We start from the raw sequence: 19,476 nt of genomic DNA, 5'->3' as shown, positions 1-19,476 counted from the left end.
GAATCATATTAATTCTTCTTTAAGTGTTAGAATTCTGGGGCTGGGATTGTGTGGCTCAGCGGTGGAGTGCTCGCCTAGCAAGGGCGGGACCCAGGTTCGATCCTCAGCACCATATAAAAATAAAGGCATTGTGTTGTGTCCATCTACACCTAAAAAACAAATATTAAAAAAAAAGTATTAGAATTCACCATTGAAGCCATCTGGGCCTGGGCTTTTCTTTGTGGGGAGTTCCGAGTCTCTTTTAAAATCTAGTTTGTTTGTTTTCCAACCTTTATTTATTACTTCAAGAATTCTTTTCTTTCATTCATATATGGATTTAAAAAAATGACTATAATCTTATTTGATAAGAATTATCATCATGTGGGCTGGGGATGTGGCTCAAGCTGTAGCGCGCTCATCTGGCATGCATGCGGCCCGGGTTCGATCCTCAGCACCACATACAAACAACGATGTTGTGTCCGCCGATAACTAAAAAAAATAAATAAATATTAAAAATTCTCTCTCTCTCTCTCCCTCTAAAACTCTCTCTAAAAAAAAATTATCATCATGTTATACTGTGTTCAATGTATGTGCATATTTGAGGTGTTGGAGATAGTACTCAGGGCTTTGTACATACTAAGTGATCCTTCTACCACTAAACTATGTACTCCCAGCCCAATAATCTTATTTTATAAAGCAATATCAATAAGTCAGTTTGCTTTAACATAAAAAGACTCACAACCATTTATAAAATAATCATTTTGTGCTTTTAATTTCATAATTGCAGGCTTTTCATATTATGACAATAATGTAGTTATGAGGTTTATCTAAGTAGAAGTGATCCAACATACTTTTAACAATATTTCACATACGTAAGAATAAGATATTAGATTTTCTAGTTATTTTTTAAAAATAATTACTACCTAGATCATAAATGCCAAAATAGCATTTTTAAGGAAAAAATGGCTTCATTAAGTATGGATAAACCATTAGCTATATTTTTTTCAGTTGATGCATATGACGTTAAATGCAATTTTCAGCACTTCAGACTATGTTTTCTTTATACAACTTTTGAAAGAGCCTGGTATTATCATTCCCATCTTGTAAATGTATTTTGTAAATAGTGGAGTATGAGCATAACATTAGTAGATTATTTTATAAATTAGTTTTTAAAAGGTTATTATGCAGTATCATTATCCAATCCTATTTCACTTCACACAAAAGTACAAAGGCCACCGTGCATGAATCCTGTCTCTCTTTAGGTTGTCAGTATTAATGCCAAGATGTGTCTACAAAAATCAATTGTATTTTTAATCACTTAGGAATCTTTTTTAAATTAATTTATTTTTTCTAATTAGGTATATATGACAGCAGAATACATTTTGATTCATTGTACACAATTGCAGCACAGCTTTTCATTTCTCTGGTTGTACATGATATAGGGTCACACCATATATACACGCAGACATGTACCTAGGGTAATGATGTCCATCTCATTCCAACAACACTAAGGAATCTTGCTGAGTAGTTATCAGCAAGAAATATCCTAAAGTTTACATTACTAGTTTTTTGAAAATCTTTAATGAAGAAACTTTTAATAATACAAAAAATAAATAATAGAAGAGAAATATTCTGGTTATCAAAGGCCATCTGTGTTTTTTCTTTCAAAAAGAAATGGCACTTATTTCCCTTTATCCATAGCATATGAACTTACTTTTCCAATCACACCGATGGATTTGCTTTGCTCATTTACATTCTCCCTCAGGTCTTGTTTACAGGTGCTCTCAATTGTGAAAATGCCAGTTTTGAAATACAGCCTCAGATCAAAAGTAAGAAGGTTTCCTAATTTCAGACTTGTGTTTTCTATGAAACATTAGCACTGGGCTGTAAGTGAGCTAATGAACCTAAGATATTGGCTAAGTGCTTCAGAAATCAGTATTGGCCTTTACATAGTGATCTGATGAAAATTCATTGAAATTGAAAAAGTAATTGAACATAAACTATACTGATATAAAAGTTTGAGTAAATGTTAGTTTGAGATACAAATAAACTAGAAATAGATTAGAACCAAATACCAAAAATTGACACAGAGGATAATATTGCTGTAATGGGCCAAGAGAAATTTACATTTTATAGCAAAATAAAGTCAGCTGAAATAGCATGGAAACTTCTCTAAAACTATGTCTACTTTTATAATATCTACTTTTGTTCTCTAGGAGTCAGGGTAGAAGCAGTCTTTGTGTGTGTAGTGCTGGGAATTGAACCCAGGACCTTGTGCATGCAAGGCAAACACTCAACCAACTGAGCCTAGAAGCAGTCTTTTTTTACCTACTCATAGGAAAACCATATGTAATATGACTCTCAAATAAAGAGTCTAATTATAGTGATCAATTTAGTTACTTTATAATCATACTGGGTATAAAACCAAACTGGAAAATGATTCATTTTATGCATTCAACTAAGAAAAATGCATTCTTTGTCATCTAAGTATAATGATGATTGGCTATAACAACTAAACCCACTACAAATAAGTGTTTACTTATTTAACAAATAAATATTGATCACCCATTACAAATTGGCTAGGATTGTGTATAGTATTGCTTAGGTCTTATATGCCTTTTATTGACATTTTAATGCATTATATAATGTAGGCATAAAAGGTAAAAATAAGCCAGTACTATCCATTTATTTACATGGCAAACTCAATTTTAGAGGGTTTGTCTAACATTTGCAGGGCCTAACGTTTGATTCACAGTAAAACAACAACAAAAATGATTTTTTGAACTGTGGAATTCTATGAAATTCATTACACAAAACAAAGACAATATGAGCTACTTTTGGGTCTTGCTCCCAAGACAGGGTCATCATCTGCCTTGAGGGAGATATAAAGATTCAGAGGTTGGACTAGACTGAGAGAAGTATTTAGAGAAGAAGAATTTGTATAATAGTGAAATAGAAAACAAGGATAAACCAGGAAAATTGGCCTAGAGTTTTAATATTTCAGGTGTGAATAAAAGCCATGATGTTATGAACCAGGTAAACGGGCTTACCCGGTTTTAGATCATGGACCTCTTCCTTGAATTACTCCTTTGCTCCATAGTCCCTCTCCCTATAAAAATTATAGACACGTATTTACATATTCTGTATTCTGTTAATTTTAGGGGGTTCACAGACCTTCTAGAGTCTTGGATATCTGAAAGTGATTGTTGGCATTCAGTGTTTGGGGTAGAAAGAATACAAAGTGGATAAGAGAAAGTGATTTGTGCCAGAAACTAATGTGAGTGAGTGAAAGCTCTTCATAAGGTCAGAGCAAGATGAAGGCCTCAATCAGTGAGCTTGAAATTAACTATTCCACAAGAGTTGAGGCCCTGCTGCTGATGGGGAGGCTAAATAACTGGGGCTTTAGGCACACCTTCTCTTCAATCAAAACACAGTTTCCGGGGCTGGGGATGTGGCTCAAGCGGTAGCGCGCTCGCCTGGCGTGCGTGCGGCCCGGGTTCGATCCTCAGCACCACATACCAACAAAGATGTTGTGTCTGCCGAGAACTAAAAAATAAATATTAAAAAAAAAAAAACACAGTTTCCTCCAATTTTATCTGTCCATATATTTTGGTTCTGAGTTACCTTTTGATTAATAAATGGGTTCTACCTCTAAAAATAATTAGAAGCATTTTAAAGGCAGTAGTATTTAAAATGTATAATATTTGCATCAGAAAACTGGCTTGAGTTCTGTTAGCTGTGCAGTCTTAGAGAAATCACCCTCTTAGAGTTGTTTTTTTCTGTTTGTGAAATAGAAATAATAGTACCCCTGTTGTGACTATTAGCAAACTAAATATTGTCTCCATTTTCAGGTGTGACTGAAGAAATGTCAAATTTACTAGTAAGTCAACAACTCAGGTGAGGTGGAAACTCAAGTAATGTTATACTCTGGATCTAGTGTTTGGCCCTAATAGATTAATTCTCTTCATTGTTGGAAGATATTTTAATGTTCTAACATCTAAGTACCTACCAAATGCTTGAATTCTTGCTCAGTCTACGTAAGAAGACTTTTTATCTGGACTCTTTGATATTGCTTTCCTTCTGCCTAAATCCAGTCTTTATTGTTTCTTTAAATGTTGCTTTTTTATTTGAAAATAAATACATTTATTTTGTTTCCATCCTTCAACAATATTTTCTTTTTTTTCCTTTTTTTTATTGGTTATTCACAACATTACAAAGCTCTTGACATATCATATTTCATACATTAGATTCAAGTGGGTTATGAACTCCCAATTTTTACCCCAAATGCAGATTGCAGAATCACGTCATTTACACATCCACAATTTTACATAATGCCCTATTAGTAACTGTTGTATTCTGATACCTTTCCTATCCTCTACTATCCCCCCTCCCCTTCGCTCCCATCTTCTCTCTCTACCCCATCTACTGTTATTCATTTCTCTCCTTCTTCAACAATATTTTCATTAGATACAGAATACTAGATTGACAGTTATTTCCTCTCAGTACTTTGAAGTTATCATTCCATTGCCTCTGATAGAAGTGTGGAATGTTGTTACTGATGAGAAGTCAGCTGTCAGTCCAACTTTTTTCCTATGAAGGTAGCCTGCATTTCATGGCCAATTTTAAGGTGTTTTCATTTTCTTTAGTATTTGAACTTTTATTGTCATGTATCTCTGTAACGATTTATTTTTCTTTATTCTATTTGAGATTTGCTAGACTTCTTGAATATGTGGGAGAGTGTGTTTCATCAGTTTTGGAAATTTCTCAGCTCTTTTTTTTTTTTTTTTTTTTTACAAATATTGACTCTGTCTTGTTCTCTCTCCTCCTGCCTTTCCTTCTCAGAATCTAATTACATATTAAGTTTTCTTATTTTCTCTTCTATCTCTTAACCTATTATTTCCACTTATTAAATTTTATTTTTTATTGCTGCTTTCTGGACATTTTCTCTTTTTTGCATTTTTTATTTGTTCTTTTTATAGATGGCAGTAGAGCGTATTTTGACATATTGATATAAACATGGAGTATATCTTATTCTAATTGGGATGCCAGTCTTGTTGTTATATATGATTGGAGCTTCATTGTGGTGTTTTCATATATGTATAAAGGAAAGTAATTTCATATTTATTCCATTGTCTTTTCTTTTTTTAAATTATTTTAATTTGTTATATATGAAAGCAGAATGCATTACAATTCATACTAAACATATAGGGCACAATTTTTCATATCTCTGGTCGTATATAAAGTATATTCACACCATTTGTGTCTTCATACATGTACTTAGGGTAATGATGTCCACCTAATTTCACCATCTTTTTTACCCTCTTGCCCCCTCCCCTTTGCTCCATCTAGAGTTTGTCTAATCTTCCCATGCTCCCCCTTTCAACCCCACTATGAATCAGCCGCCTCATATCAGAGAAAACATTAGGCATTGGTTTTTTGGGGATTAGCTAACTTCACTTAGAATTATATTCTCCAACTTCATCCATTTACCTGCAAATGCCATGATTTTATTCTCCTTTATTGCTGAGTCATATTCCATTGTGTATACATATCACATTTTCTTTATCCATTCATCTACTGAAGAGCACCTAGGTTGGTTCCACAGTTTAGCTATTGTGAATTGTGCTGCTATAAACATTGATGTGGCTGTGTCCCTGAAGTATGCTGTTTTTAAGTCCTTTGGGTATAGACTGAGGAGAGGGACAGCTGGGTCAAATGTTGGTTCCATTCCCAATTTTCCAAGAAATCTCCATACTACTTTATATATTGGCTGTACCAATTTGTAGTCCCACCAGCAGTGTATGAGTGTACCTTTTTTTTTTTTTTAGTTGTAGAGGAATACAATACCTTTATTTTATTTATTTTTATGTGGTGCTTAGGATCAAACCCAGTGCCTCACACATGCTAGGTAAGCGCTCTACCACTGAGCTACAGCCCCAGCCCCGCGTGTACCTTTTTCCCCACATCCTTGCCAACACTTACTGTTGTTTGTATTCTTAATAGCTGCCATTCTGGGGCTGGGGCTGTGGCTCAGTGGTAGAGTGCCTGCTGTGCATATGTGGGGCACTGGGATTGATCCTCAGCATCACACACAAGTAAAAGATATTGTGTTCAACTACAACTAAAAAAATATTTTTAAAAAATAGCTGCCATTCTGACTGTGGTGAGATGAAATCTTAGTTTTGATTTGCATTTCTCTAATTGCTAGTGATGATAGACTTTTTTATGTATTTGTTGATTGATTGTACATCATCTTCTGAGAAGTGTCTCTTCAGGTTCTTGGCCCATTTATTGATTAGGTTATTTGTTTTTTTAGTGTTTAGCTTTTTGAGTTCTTTATATAATTTAGAGATTAGCGCTCTGTCTCATGTGTGAGGGTTAAAGATTTGCTCCCAAGATGTAGGCTCTCTATTTACCTTACAGATTGTTTCTTTTGCTGAGAAGAAACTTTTTAGTTTGAGTCCATCCCATTTATTGATTCTTGATTTTAATTCTTGCGCCACAGGAGTCTTATTAAGGAAGTTGGGGCCTGATCTCACATGCTAGAGATTAGGGTCTACCTTTTCTTCTATTAGATGCAGGGTCTCTGGTTTTATTCCTAAATCCTTGAACCATCGTGAGTTGAGTTTTGTGGATAGTGAGAGATAGGGGTTTAACTTCATTTTGTTGCATATGGATTTCCAGTTTTCCCAGCTCCATTTGTTGAAGAGGCTATCTTTTCTTCAATTCATGTTTTTGGCACCTTTGTCTAATATAAGATAATTGTAGTTTTGTGGGTTAGTCTCTGTGCCCTCTATTCTGTACCATTGGCCTACCAGTCTGCTTTAGTGCCAATACCATGCTGTTTTTGTTCCTATTGCTCTGTAGTATAGTTTAAGGTCTGGTATAGTGATGCCACCTACTTCATTCTTCTTGAAAAGTATTGCATTAGCTATTCTGGATCTCTTATTTTTCCAGATGAATTTCATGACTGTTTTTTCTATTTCTATGAGAAACGTCTTTGGGATTTTGATTGGAATTGCATCAAATCTGTATAATGCTTTTGGTAGTATGGTCATTTTGACAATATTAATTCTGCTTATCCAAGAACAAGAGAGATCTTTCCATCTTCTAAGGTCTTTTTTAGTTTCTTTCTTTAGCAGGCTTTTAGAGGTCTTTTGCCCTTTTGTTAGGTTTGTTTCCCAATTATTTTATTTTTTTGAGGCTATTGTAAATGGGGTAGTTTCCTTTTTTTCTTTTTTTTGGATTTTTTTTATTGGTTATTCAAAACATTACAAAGCTCTTGACATATCATATTTCATACATTAGATTCAAATGGATTATGAACTCCTATTTTTACCCCAAATAGAGATTGCAGAATCACATCGGTTACATATCCACATTTTTACATAATGCCATATTAGTAACTGTTGTATTCTGCTACCTTTCCTATCCTCTACTATCCCCCCTCCCTTCCCCTCCCATGTTCTCTCTCTACCCCATCTACTGTAATTCATTTCTCTCCTTGTTTTTTTTTCCCATTCCCCTCACAACCTCTTATATGTAATTTTGTATAACAGTGAGGGTCTCCTTCCATTTCCATGCAATTTCCCTTTTCTCTCCCTTTGCCTCCCACCTCATGTCTCTGTTTAATGTTAATCTTTTTCTCCTGCTCTTCCTCCCTGCTCTGTTCTTAGTTGCTCTCGTTATATCAAATAAGACATTTGGCATTTGTTTTTTGGGATTGCCTAGCTTCACTTAGCATAATCTGCTCTAGTGCCATCCATTTCCCTGCAAATTCCATGATTTTGTCATTTTTTTGTACTGCGTGATACTCCATTTTGTATAAATGCCACATTTTTTTATCCATTCATCTATTGAAGGGCATCTGGGTTGGTTCCACAGTCTAGCTATTGTGAATTGTGCTGCTATGAACATTGATGTGGCAGTATCCCTGTAGTACGCTCTTTTAAGGTCTTCAGGGAATAGTCCGAGAAGGGCAATAGCTGGGTCAAGTGGTGGTTCCATTCCCAGCTTTCCCAGGAATCTCCATACTGCTTTCCAAATTGGCCGCACCAATTTGCAGTCCCACCAGCAATGTTCAAGAGCACCCTTTTCCCCACATCCTCGCCAGCACTTGTTGTTGTTTGACTTCCTAACGGCTGCCAATCTTACTGGAGTGAGATGGTACCTTAGGGTGGTTTTGATTTTCATTTCTCTGACTGCTAGAGATGGTGAGCATTTTTTCATGTACTTGTTGATTGATTGTATGTCCTCTGAGAAGTGTCTGTTCAGGTCCTTGGCCCATTTGTTGATTGGGTTATTTTTTATCTTATTGTTTAATTTTTTGAGTTCTTTGTATACTCTGGATATTAGGGCTCTATCTGAAGTGTGAGGAGTAAAAATTTATTCCCATGATGTAGGCTCCCTATTGACCTCTATTATTGTTTCTCTTGCTGAGAAAAAAATTTTTAGTTTAAGTAAGTCCCATTTGTTGATTCTTGTTATTAACTCTTGTGCTATGGGTGTCCTATTAAGGAATTTGGAGCCCGACCCCACAATATGTAGATTGGAGCCAACTTTTTCTTCTATCAGACGCAGAGTCTCTGATTTGATATCAAGCTCCTTGATCCATTTTGAGTTAACTTTTGTTCATGGCAAGAGGAGGGGATTCAGTTTCATTTTGTTGCATATGGATTTCCAGTTTTCCCAGCACCATTTGTTGAAGATGCTATCCTTCCTCCATTGCATGCTTTTAGCCCCTTTATCAAATATAAGATAGTTGTAATTTTGTGGATTAGTCTCTGTGTCCTATATTCTGTACCATTGATCCACCCGCCTGTTTTGGTACCAGTACCATGCTGTTTTTGTTACTGTTGCTCTGTAAAATAGTTTGAAATCTGGTATCGCTGTACCGCCTGATTCACACTTCCTACTTAGAGTTGCTTTTGCTAGTCTGGGTCTTTTATTTTTCCATATGAATTTCATGATTGCTTTATCTATTTCTATAAGAAATGTCCTTGGGATTTTGATTGGCATTGCATTAAACCTATAGAGAACTTTTGGTAATATTGCCATTTTGATGATGTTAGTTCTGCCTATCCATGAACAGGGTATATTTTTCCATCTTCTAAGATTTTCTTCTATTTCTCTTTTTAGGGTTCTGTAGTTTTCATTGTATAAATCATTCACCTCTTTTGTTGATTACCAAGTATTTTATTTTTTTTGAGGATATTGTGAATGGGGTGTTTTTCCTCATTTCCATTTCAGAGGATTTGTCACTGATATACAGGAATGCCTTTGATTTATGCGTGTTGATTTTATATCCTGCCACTTTGCTGAATTCATTTATTAGTTCTAGTAGTTTCTTTGTAGACTCTTTTGGGTCTTCTAGGTATAGAATCATGTCTTGCGCAAATAGTGATAATTAAGTTCTTCTTTTCCTATTTTTATGCTTTTAATTTCTTTCGTCTGTCTAATTGCTCTGGCCAGTGTTTTGAGAACTATATTGAACAGAAGTGGTGATAGAGGGCATCCCTGTTTTGTTCCAGATTTTAGAGGGAATGCCTTCAATTTTTCTCCATTCAGAATGATGCTAGCCTGAGGCTTAGCATAGATAGCTTTTACAATGTCGAGGTAAGTTCCTGTTATCCCTAGTTTTTCTAATGTTTTGAACATAAAGGGATGCTGTACTTTGTCCAATGCTTTTTCTGCGTCTATCAAGATGATCATATGGTTCTTATCTTTAATTCTATTGATGTGGTGAATAACATTTATTGATTTCCATATATTGAACCATCCTTGCATCCCAGGGATGAATCCTACTTGATCATGGTGCATAATTTTATGATGTGTTTTTCTATCTGATTCGCCAGAATTTTATTGAGGATTTTTGCATCTAGGTTCATTAGAGATATTGGTCTGTAGTTTTCTTTCTCTGAGGTGTCTTTGTCTGGTTTCAGAATCAGGGTGATGTTGGCCTCATAGAATGAATTTGGAAGAGCTCCCTCTTTTTCTATTTCCTGAAATAACTTGAAAAGTATTGGTATTAATTCTTCTTTAAAGGTTTTGTAAAACTCCGCTGTATACCCATCCGGTCCTGGGCTTTTCTTGGTTGGTAGTCTTTTGATGGCTTCTTCAATTTCATCCATTGATATTGGTCTGTTCAAATTGTGTGTATCCTCCTGACTCAGTCTGGGCAGATCATATGACTTAAGAAATTTATCGATGTCTTCACTATCTTCTATTTTATTGGAATATAGGTTTTCAAAATAATTCCTAATTATCTTCTGTATTTCTGTAGTATCTGTTGTGATGTTGCCTTTTTCATCCCGTATGTTAGTAATTTGAGTTTTCTCTCTTCTTCTCTTTGTTAGCATGGCTAAGAGTCTGTGTCTTATTTATTTTTTTGAAGAACCAACTTTTAGTTTTGTCAACTTTTTCAATAGTTGCTTTTGTTTCCATTTCGTTGATTTCCGCTCTGATTTTAATTATTTCTTGCCTTCTGCTACATTTGCTGTTGTTTTGCTCTTCCTTTTCTAGGGCTTTGAGATAAAGTGTGAGCTCATTTATTTGTTGGTTTTTTCTTTTTTTGAGGAATGACCTCCAGGTGATGAATTTCCCTCTTAAAACTGGTTTCATTGTGTCCCATAGATTCCGATAAGTTGTGTCTGTATTTTCATTTATCTCTAAGAATTTTTTTATTTCCTCCTTTATGTCTTCTGTAACCCATTGATCATTCAGTAACATATTGTTCATTTTCCATGTGATGTAGGATTTTTCCTTCCTTCTTTTATCATTAATTTCCAGTTTCATTCCATTATGATCAGATAAAATGCATGGTATTATCTCCACCCCTTTATATTTACTGAGTGTTGCCCTATGGCATAATATATGGTCTATTTTTGAGAAGGATCCATACTGCTGGGACAAAAGTATATCCACTTGATGATGGTTGATATATTCTATATATGTCAGTTAAGTTTAGGTTATTGATTGTGATATAGAGTTCTATAGTTTCTTTACTCAACTTTTGTTCGGAGGATCTGTCCAATGGTGAGAGAGGTGTGTTGACGTTACCCATAATTATTGTGTTGTGGTCTATTTGATTCTTGAACTTGAGGAGAATTTGTTTTATGAACATCACCGCACCATTATTTGGTGCATAAATATTGATAATTGTTATGTCTTGTTGTTGAATATAATGTTCTTCCTTATCCCTTTTGATTAACTTAGTCTTGAAGTCGATTTTATTCGCTATGAGGATGGCCACCCCTGCTTGCTTACGAGGACCTTGTGCGTGGTATATTTTTTCCCATCCTTTCACCTTCAGCCTGTGTATGTCTTTTCCAATCAGATGTGTCTCCTGGAGGCAGCATATTGTTGTATTTGTTTTTTTAATCCATGATACCAGCCTATGTCGCTTTATTGGAGAGTTTAAGCCATTAACATTTAGAGTTACTATTGATATATGGTTTGTACTTCCATCCATGTTTGATTATTTATCCTTTTTTTTTTTAATTTAGTTTGTTTCTCCATGATTATCTTTCCCCTCGCCCTCTGTCTTTACCGAGGCACTTCCCACTGATGGTTTTGGTTATTGTTTTCCATTTCTTCCTCGTGTAGAGTTTTGCTCAAGACGCTTTGCAATGCTGGTTTTCTGGCTACAAATTCTTTTAGCTTTTGTTTATCATGAAAGATTTTTATTTCGTTGTCATATCTGAAGCTTAATTTTGCTGGATACAGGATTCTTGGTTGGCATCCGTTGTCTTTCAGTGTTTGAAATACATTGTTCCAGGATCTTCTCGCTTTCAGTGTCTGTGATGAAAAATCCGTTGTCAACCTTATTGGTTTACCCCTAAATGTAATCTGCCTCTTTTCTCTTGTAGCTTTTAATATTTTCTCCTTGTTCTGTATATTGGATAGCTTCATAACAATGTGTCTTGGTGTTGGTCTATTGTGATTTTGTGTGCTCGGTGTCCTGTATGCATCTACAATTTGTATATCTGTTTCCTTTTTTATTTCTGGAAAGTTTTCTGTAATTATTTCATTCAGCAGGTATTCATTCCCTTGGCATGAATCTCTGTGCCTTCCTCTATCCCGATGACTCGTAAGTTTGGTGTTTTTATGTTATCCCAAATCTCTTGGATGTTTTTCTTGTGATTTTTTACCAGCCTATCTGAGTTGGCTAGACTCTTTTCAAGATGATATATTTTGTCTTCATTATCTGACGTTCTGGCTTCTACTTGCTACACTCTGTTAGTGATACTCTCGATTGAGTTTTTAATTTGGTTTATCGTTTCCTTCATTTCTAGAATTATTGTTTGATTATTTTTTTATAATCTCTATCTCCTGATAAAGATGCTTAACTTCTTCTTTTATCTGTTTATGTAATTCCTTCTCAATGTGTTCTTTCGCTGCTTGAATTTACTGTCTCGTATCCTCTTTAAGGTTCCATTCCATCTGTCTAAGGTGTTCCTTGAGTTCTTTATATGACCATTTTTATGATGCCTCTAGGTCTTCGTGAATATTTAGGCTGTCCTGCATTGTTTGTACTCCTTTTCTTCCTTGCTTTTTCAAGCTGCTCATGTTACTTCTTGTTCTGTTTGACTGCTGAGTTACTGTTTACTCATATAGATTTATTTGATGCTTGGGAGGAAAGGTATTAGAAGGGAAGGGAAGAAGTCACTAAAGAGAATGAGAGTAAACAGGTAGAATTCAAGGAAGAGGGAATAAGAAAATTGAAAAGAAATGAAAAGACAAAAGACAAAAAAAATAGAAAATAAAAAAAGAAAAAAAATTAAAAAATATAATAATAATTAAAAAAAATAAAAATGAAAATTAAAAGAAAAAAATTGAAAAAAATTAAAAAAACAACAAGAAAGAAAAATGAAAAAGAAAGAAAAAACCCAAATCAAAAAAAAAAGAGAAAAAAAACTAATAAATGCAGTCTTAGAGGTTGATTAACTTCTCTTCCAGTAGGTGGCTCTGTGTCCACCAGGCCAAGTTTCTCCTGTCAATACGCGGGATCCAATCACTGTGCCGCAGGTCCTCCTCCCAGACTGGGCGAGTCTCCAATCCTGAGTGCCTAGGGCCTCCTCTTGTGTCTAGTCACTTCCCCACTTTTCCTCTAGCCAGGCCCCTCTCACGGGTGCCGCTTACCACAATACTGGCTACACGCCAGGTCTCCTGCTCCCGGGAGCCCTGTTTTCATGAACGACTGGGCACACTCTCCCTGTTTGCCATTCCCTCATACCCTAAGTTTGTAGAGCTTGGGGCTGAGAATCCTCAGCGAATTTTACTTGCCCTCCGGTAGCCATGCCCCCGGTAGCTGGTGCAAGAGACCTCAGTTGTCAGCACTGGTGGGAGCAGTAGCCGGGAGTTCCGCGCTGCGGGTCCCGCGCAACGTCTGATTCCCTCGGTCTGGCTATCGCGCTCACGGGAGAGCTGGGAGGGGCCCTTAAGGGAGAGCTGGAAGGCGCCCTTAAGGTTTCCCCCATGTGTGGAGAGGGAAGGCTAGGGAATTACACACTTGTAGCCGCAGTTTTCAATGAAGTTATCTCCTCCGCTGCAGTCTGGTGACGTCAGTTCTCTGCCATGGTGGTATCTCTTGCAAATGGCGACAGTTCGTTTCCCTTTGCCGGGTGACCAATGCAACGGGTGGGTCCTTACTATCTCTCCCAAGCCCCGTTTCAAACCTGTGGCCACTACCTATGAAGGCTCGGTAGGCATTTACCTCCGTAGGATCAGAAGGGCTGACCAGTTGTTTCAGCCGGATGGATTGGTGCTGAGTCACAGCTGTTTGTCTGCGGGAAGCAGGCGAACAGGAGCTTGAATTCAGCCGATCTGGGCTCAGTGTGTGTTCTGAGAGGCCCAGACTGTTCGCCCCAGATCCACGTCAGCTCAGCATTGCCTAGTGATCCTGAGCAAACAGAATTTAGATCCTTTACGACTCCCTATGCCTGCACAGCTGAAGAGGTCAGAGACTTGATCTCTCCGAGACCGCCGCCATGTTGGAATCCCTACCCATACTTCTTTACTTATTATCCCATCCTTTTATTTACCCTTTCCAAACCATAACCAACCACTAATTTTATTTATGCCTCTATAGATTTGTTTAGTTCTGAAATATAGTGTATATATTTTTATGACTAAGTTCTTTGACTTAGCATAATATTTTTAAGGTTAACCCATGTTTTAATACTTCATTCCTTTTTTATGGCCACATTCTATTTTTTGGATATACCACATTTTGTTTATCTGTGCATCAGATTTGGAGATTTGCTTGTCTCCACCTTTTGGCTATTAGAATGCTTCCGATAATAAACATTTCGCTACTGGTTTTTGTATGGGTATATGTTTTCATTTTTCTTCCTCGAGGTGTAATTGCTGGGTGACATGATAACTCCATGTTTAACTATTTAAGGAAGTGCTGGAATATTTTTCAATATGGCAATACCATATTCATTTTTCAATATGGCAACACCATATTCCTGTAAGCAATGTATCAGTCTTTATTCTTGTCAACACTTGTTATTATCTGGGTTTTTTATTATACCCAACCTGAAGATATGAAGTGGAATCTCATCATGATTTTTTACTACAATATTAAGCATCTTTTCATGTGCATTTACCACTTTCAGATCTTTTGCCCACTTGTAAATTGTATTGTCTTTATTATTGAATTATTAGAGTTCTTTATGTGTTATAGATATGTGACTTGCAGGTGTTTTTTTCCCACTCTGTGCTTTATCTTTTTACTTTCTTCATTGTATCCTTTGATGCAAGGAGGTTTTAAATTGTGATGAAGTTACCAGGGCTGGAGACCATAATAGGTTATTCCATTTAGGAACCAAATAAATCAGAGTTCTAGAAAAAACTCTACAAAAAGCTTTACCACTTTACTTTTATATCATATGTTTCATATCCTTAAGAAATTTATGTCCATTTCTTGTATTTTTTACTTTACCATGAAAATGTGTAATCGTTACTTGATTTAAAGCATCTATGAATGTCTATGAAATTATTATCTGTATCTCTGATTCCAAGTAAGTAATTTTAAATTACATATTCCAAAACCCAACATTCAAAACAGATTCTAATGATGAATAAGTTACTATTTTAATATATCTCATGCTGAGAGAGGGGCAGTGATACATGCCTTTAATCCCAGCCACTCAAGAAGCTGAAGCAGGCAGATTGCAAGGTCAAGACCAGCCTTAGCAACATAGCAATTTTTCAAGACCCTTAAACGGGATTCCTATGATTCTATCTATTCATTTGTAAAAGGGTTTGGATGTAAAGTAGACACTCCAATAATGATCATCCTTTACTTAAAACTGAGGTTGAGAATGCACATAATTAAAAACTGCTCTAATTCCTGAATTGTAAATCCTATTCTTTGTATTCACTGCAGTAAAAATTATCTCCTGGTGGAACCAAGGGAACTTTAGTATGGAAAAGTTTTTACTTCTTCTGATCTAGGAACAAATGAACCCCCATTTTTGTGTCCAGAAAACTTCAATGTTTTATGCATTGAAAAGTTTTTTTTTTTTTAACTGTAAAAGGAATTCTCTGAAAAGCACATTTGAAAATCTAGCATGTTTTAGAAGATAAGTCATTTTTGGTGTCCAAAAGGATCAGAGGACCAACTGGACCAAGGTTTCACTCTTCAGATGTGTGCTAAAACTTGAGATATTTCAGTAAGGAGAAGGTCACATTAGGTTGGTGAGTGTCTTCCCTGAGCTGCAATCCATATAGCAGTCCTAGAGTCTTTCCCAGGAAAAGCTGATGGCTACAAGACCTCCTTAGACCGTAGGGTACTACCTGAATATTTTATAATATGTTCAATTTAAATTAGTATATCAAAATACTATCATTTCAACAAGTAACAAATATTTTAAAATTATTGTATATTAAAAATATACAATTTTTAATCATATTCTTTGAAATTCTGTATATATTTTATATCACATCTCCATTTAGATTAGCCATTTTTCAAGTGGCCAATAGCCACATATTAATGGCTACCATATCAGAGATGTAGCTCTAGATACTCAAGAATTGTTTCATTCTCTGAAAGGCATCAAGGAATGTCTAGCATGGTGACTGTTTTCATTGTAAGTGCTACTGTGAAAGAGTGGTGGGCTAGGAGTGAGGAGACTGGTTCCCTGCTCAAGATTAGCCAGCCTCTCTTCACAGATCTGGCCTTTCTGGGCCTTGGTTTCTTCATTTTCAGATGAAAACTTTGAATTGGAGCACCTCTGAGGCAGGTCTCCAGGTCAGGTGGCATCTCTGTTACCACTAGCGAAAAGTTCTTCAAAGGTTTGGGTACCTTTGCTTTGGCTTTATTAGCAAGGGGTAAATATTCTCCCTGGGGGATGTAGAAGGCTCAGCTATTTCAATTTCTCTTGAGTGTGAGGGAACAAAAGGAACTGAAACTGCTGTTTATGCTATGACTGTGTGATTCATAGATGGAAAAAATGACCAGCATTGCAAAACTGAAGTATGAGTTGCACTTTTAAACACCAACTCTGCAGAACCTAATGAGTAAGGACCAAAAAACAGAACTAATTAAATTTTCTTTGTCTGAATTACTGACATAGCATTTTTCTTTACATTTTTTAGATTATATTTCTTAGAGCAGTTTTACGTTTATAGAAAAGTTGAGCAGACAGTATGGAGAATTCCCAAATAACCCCTATTTTGGTTCTTTTAGTCTAAATAACCCTCCACCTTTTCTTTTAAATTGCTCATAATATGATATTGTGTTTGTTGAGTTCAGGCCAGTTTATAGAGCTTCCCATTTTCTGGATTTATCTGATTGTTGTTGTTTTGTGTGTGTGTGTGTGTGTGTGTGTGTGTGTGTGTGTGTGGTGCTATTTACTATTTTACTCCAGCTTCTACATTTTGTATAAAATGGCAGTTAGATCTAGAGACTTGATTAAGTTCAGGTTTCATATTCAGGAAAGAATTCCTAATAGGTATTATATTTTTACCTTCCTAAAAATCCTTTTGTTGTGCCCATTATTTCAGCATATTGGATAGTTTTTTAATCTCTATTCTGTCATTTTATGTCAGCTATTCCTCCCTACTGTCTCTCTTTTAAAAACGTGATAATGTACATCTTTTCTCATTTAGCTTACTGATGAAAATATTGCCCAAGAATAAAGGGGAAAACATGAATCTTTGCCTCATTTTACAATGTTTGGGATATAGTAGCACTCAATGACTATTTGTTAAAATAAAATTTTCACTGTTCTTTTTTTCTTGAAATCATCTCTTCTTTTAGCTTATAAGATATTCTTTTTTTCATATTCTCGTCATATTTTAGTTCTCTCTTTTTGTTTCTTTTTGTACCAGTGTCCTCTTCATTGTTTCCATGTTTCATTTTATGCTTTTAGATTCTTCCTTCCTTATGTAACCCATAGGCCATCTCAGATATGGGTTACATAAGGAATTCAATTCCACTTTTCATTGATGACGCTTATAACTTTTTCTTTAGACTTTAATTCCTACCTGGGATTCCTACTGCCTGTTTGATATTTCCATTTGTGAGTTAAGGGCCTCCTGAGCCTTAGCATGTCTAAAAGCAAGTGTATTATTTTTCAGCTTACTTATCATTACCTCTCAGTTGTTTTTGCTGTATGACTAATCTATTGGTTGTCTGAATGTTCTTTGTTTTTCTTGAGTAATGCCTCCTCCACAACAATGATAAATCACCAAGCTGTTAAATTCTACTTCTGTATGTTTCAAATTGATTACCATTTCTTTATTCTCACATCATCTCTTGAAGGTATATTAGGTTGACTCCTATGAAATTATTAATCTTCAACTATTTCGATCTATATGAATGGCAGATTTATATCAGCATAATAATTTTTGTTTGTCTGTTTGCTGTTCTGGGATCAAACTTAGGACCTCTTGCATGCTAGGCAAGTGCTTTACCACTGAACTATAATACCCAGACCTCAACCTAATAATTTGTGTAGTTTTACTACATTTGTGTTATTGCATTTCATATGAAAGAATTTTGTTAGAGATCATTAAAAATGCCTAACTAAAATCTTTTCTATTTCTACTGGGGCCTTTGATATAGAAGAAAATGAAATCACTCTGTCAGATCTGTTTAGTATGAATCCATGTTAGTTCTTGGGGAAGACTACTTTTTCTACTTAAAAAAAAAAATGTATGTGGCCAGACACAGTGGTGCATGCCTGTAATCCCAGCAATTCTAGAGGCTGAGGTAGGAGGATCACAAGTTTGAGGCCAACCTCAGAAACTTGGCTACACCCTGTCTCAAAATAAGATTTTTTTTTTTTTTTAAAAAGAGGGCTGGAAATATAGCTGAAAAGTAGAATGCTCCTGGGTTCAGTCATTATTATTGGTCAAAGACTAATAATAAAATGAGTGTCTTTATTACCACTACACAGGTTAAGAAACAGAATATTATCAATATCTTAGAAGACCCTTACTAATAACAAGTTCTCCTGCTTCCTAAGGAAAATCACTATCTTGAGTTTTGTATTTATTTCCTTCTTCTTTTTTCTTAGAATATATTCCTAAATAATATAGTGTTTAGGTTTGTCTAGCTTCAAATTTACTATAAATGGAATTTTGGCATGAGATTCTATGATTAACCTCTTTTGTGTAAAACTTTTTCATCCCTATTAGTTTAGGTAGGAATTCACTTATTTTCACTATAATATTCCATTTTATGAACATACTACAATTTATTTGTTCATTCTATTGATGGATAGATGAGTTATTTCCAGAATTTTGCAATTACAAAAAAAGCTCTATAGACATATACTGGAATTTCTCTAGGGGAATGGTTTTTAAATTGTAAAATATGACCTATTAGTCATCAAAAGATCAATTTGATATATTGCAATCAATATATTAAAAATGAAGCAGAAAATATGCGTTTTCTATTTTATGTATGCACCACAATTTTTTAAAAATATATTTTTTATTTGTCAGTGGACCTTTGTTTTATTTATATGCAGTGCTAAGAATTGAACCAAGTGCCTCACACATACTAGGCAAGTGCTGTACCACTGAGCCACAACCCTGGCCCCTGCACCACAATAAAATTCTTATTGACTGACACTTGACATTGGGTAATTTATATCTTTTGTTAATCTGACAGAAATTAAAATTTATCTTATTGTCATTTTAATTTTTTGTTAGTTTTACTACTAATGAACTTTATTTCATGTATGTTTTCTTTGTAAAAAATGCTTTTGTGATTTTTACTTATTCTACATAATTATTTATCTTTCTTATTGATTTGTAGGATTTTTTTATGTACTCTAGATAGTAAAGATCAGTTATGTGTTTTGTAGTCCTCTACATCTAATCCAGGAAGCAGGAACTAATCTAGGTGTTTCAAATAGGGGGATTTAATATAAGGAATTGATTGCAAAGGTATTGGAAGGGCTAGAAAAGCAAAAGTGGAAAAATTTCCTAACAATTAATGTATACAAGAAGTTATAATTATTCCTAGTACTAGAAAAG

The 19,476-nt window shown here is 35.3% G+C and overlaps 1 protein-coding gene across 7 annotated transcripts in view; it reads left to right on the top strand.

The window, feature by feature from the left end:
• LOC308648106 (NEDD4-binding protein 2-like 2) overlaps nt 1–19,476 on the top strand; it is a 90,357-nt gene that overhangs the window by 48,641 nt on the left and 22,240 nt on the right. The window lies entirely within an intron of this gene.

Source organism: Spermophilus citellus (genome assembly GCF_964194105.1).
Source record: "Spermophilus citellus genome assembly, chromosome: 1".
NCBI lineage: Eukaryota > Metazoa > Chordata > Mammalia > Rodentia > Sciuridae > Spermophilus > Spermophilus citellus.
Note: the sequence above shows the minus strand (reverse complement) of the source record. Positions and strands in the feature narration are given on the sequence as shown.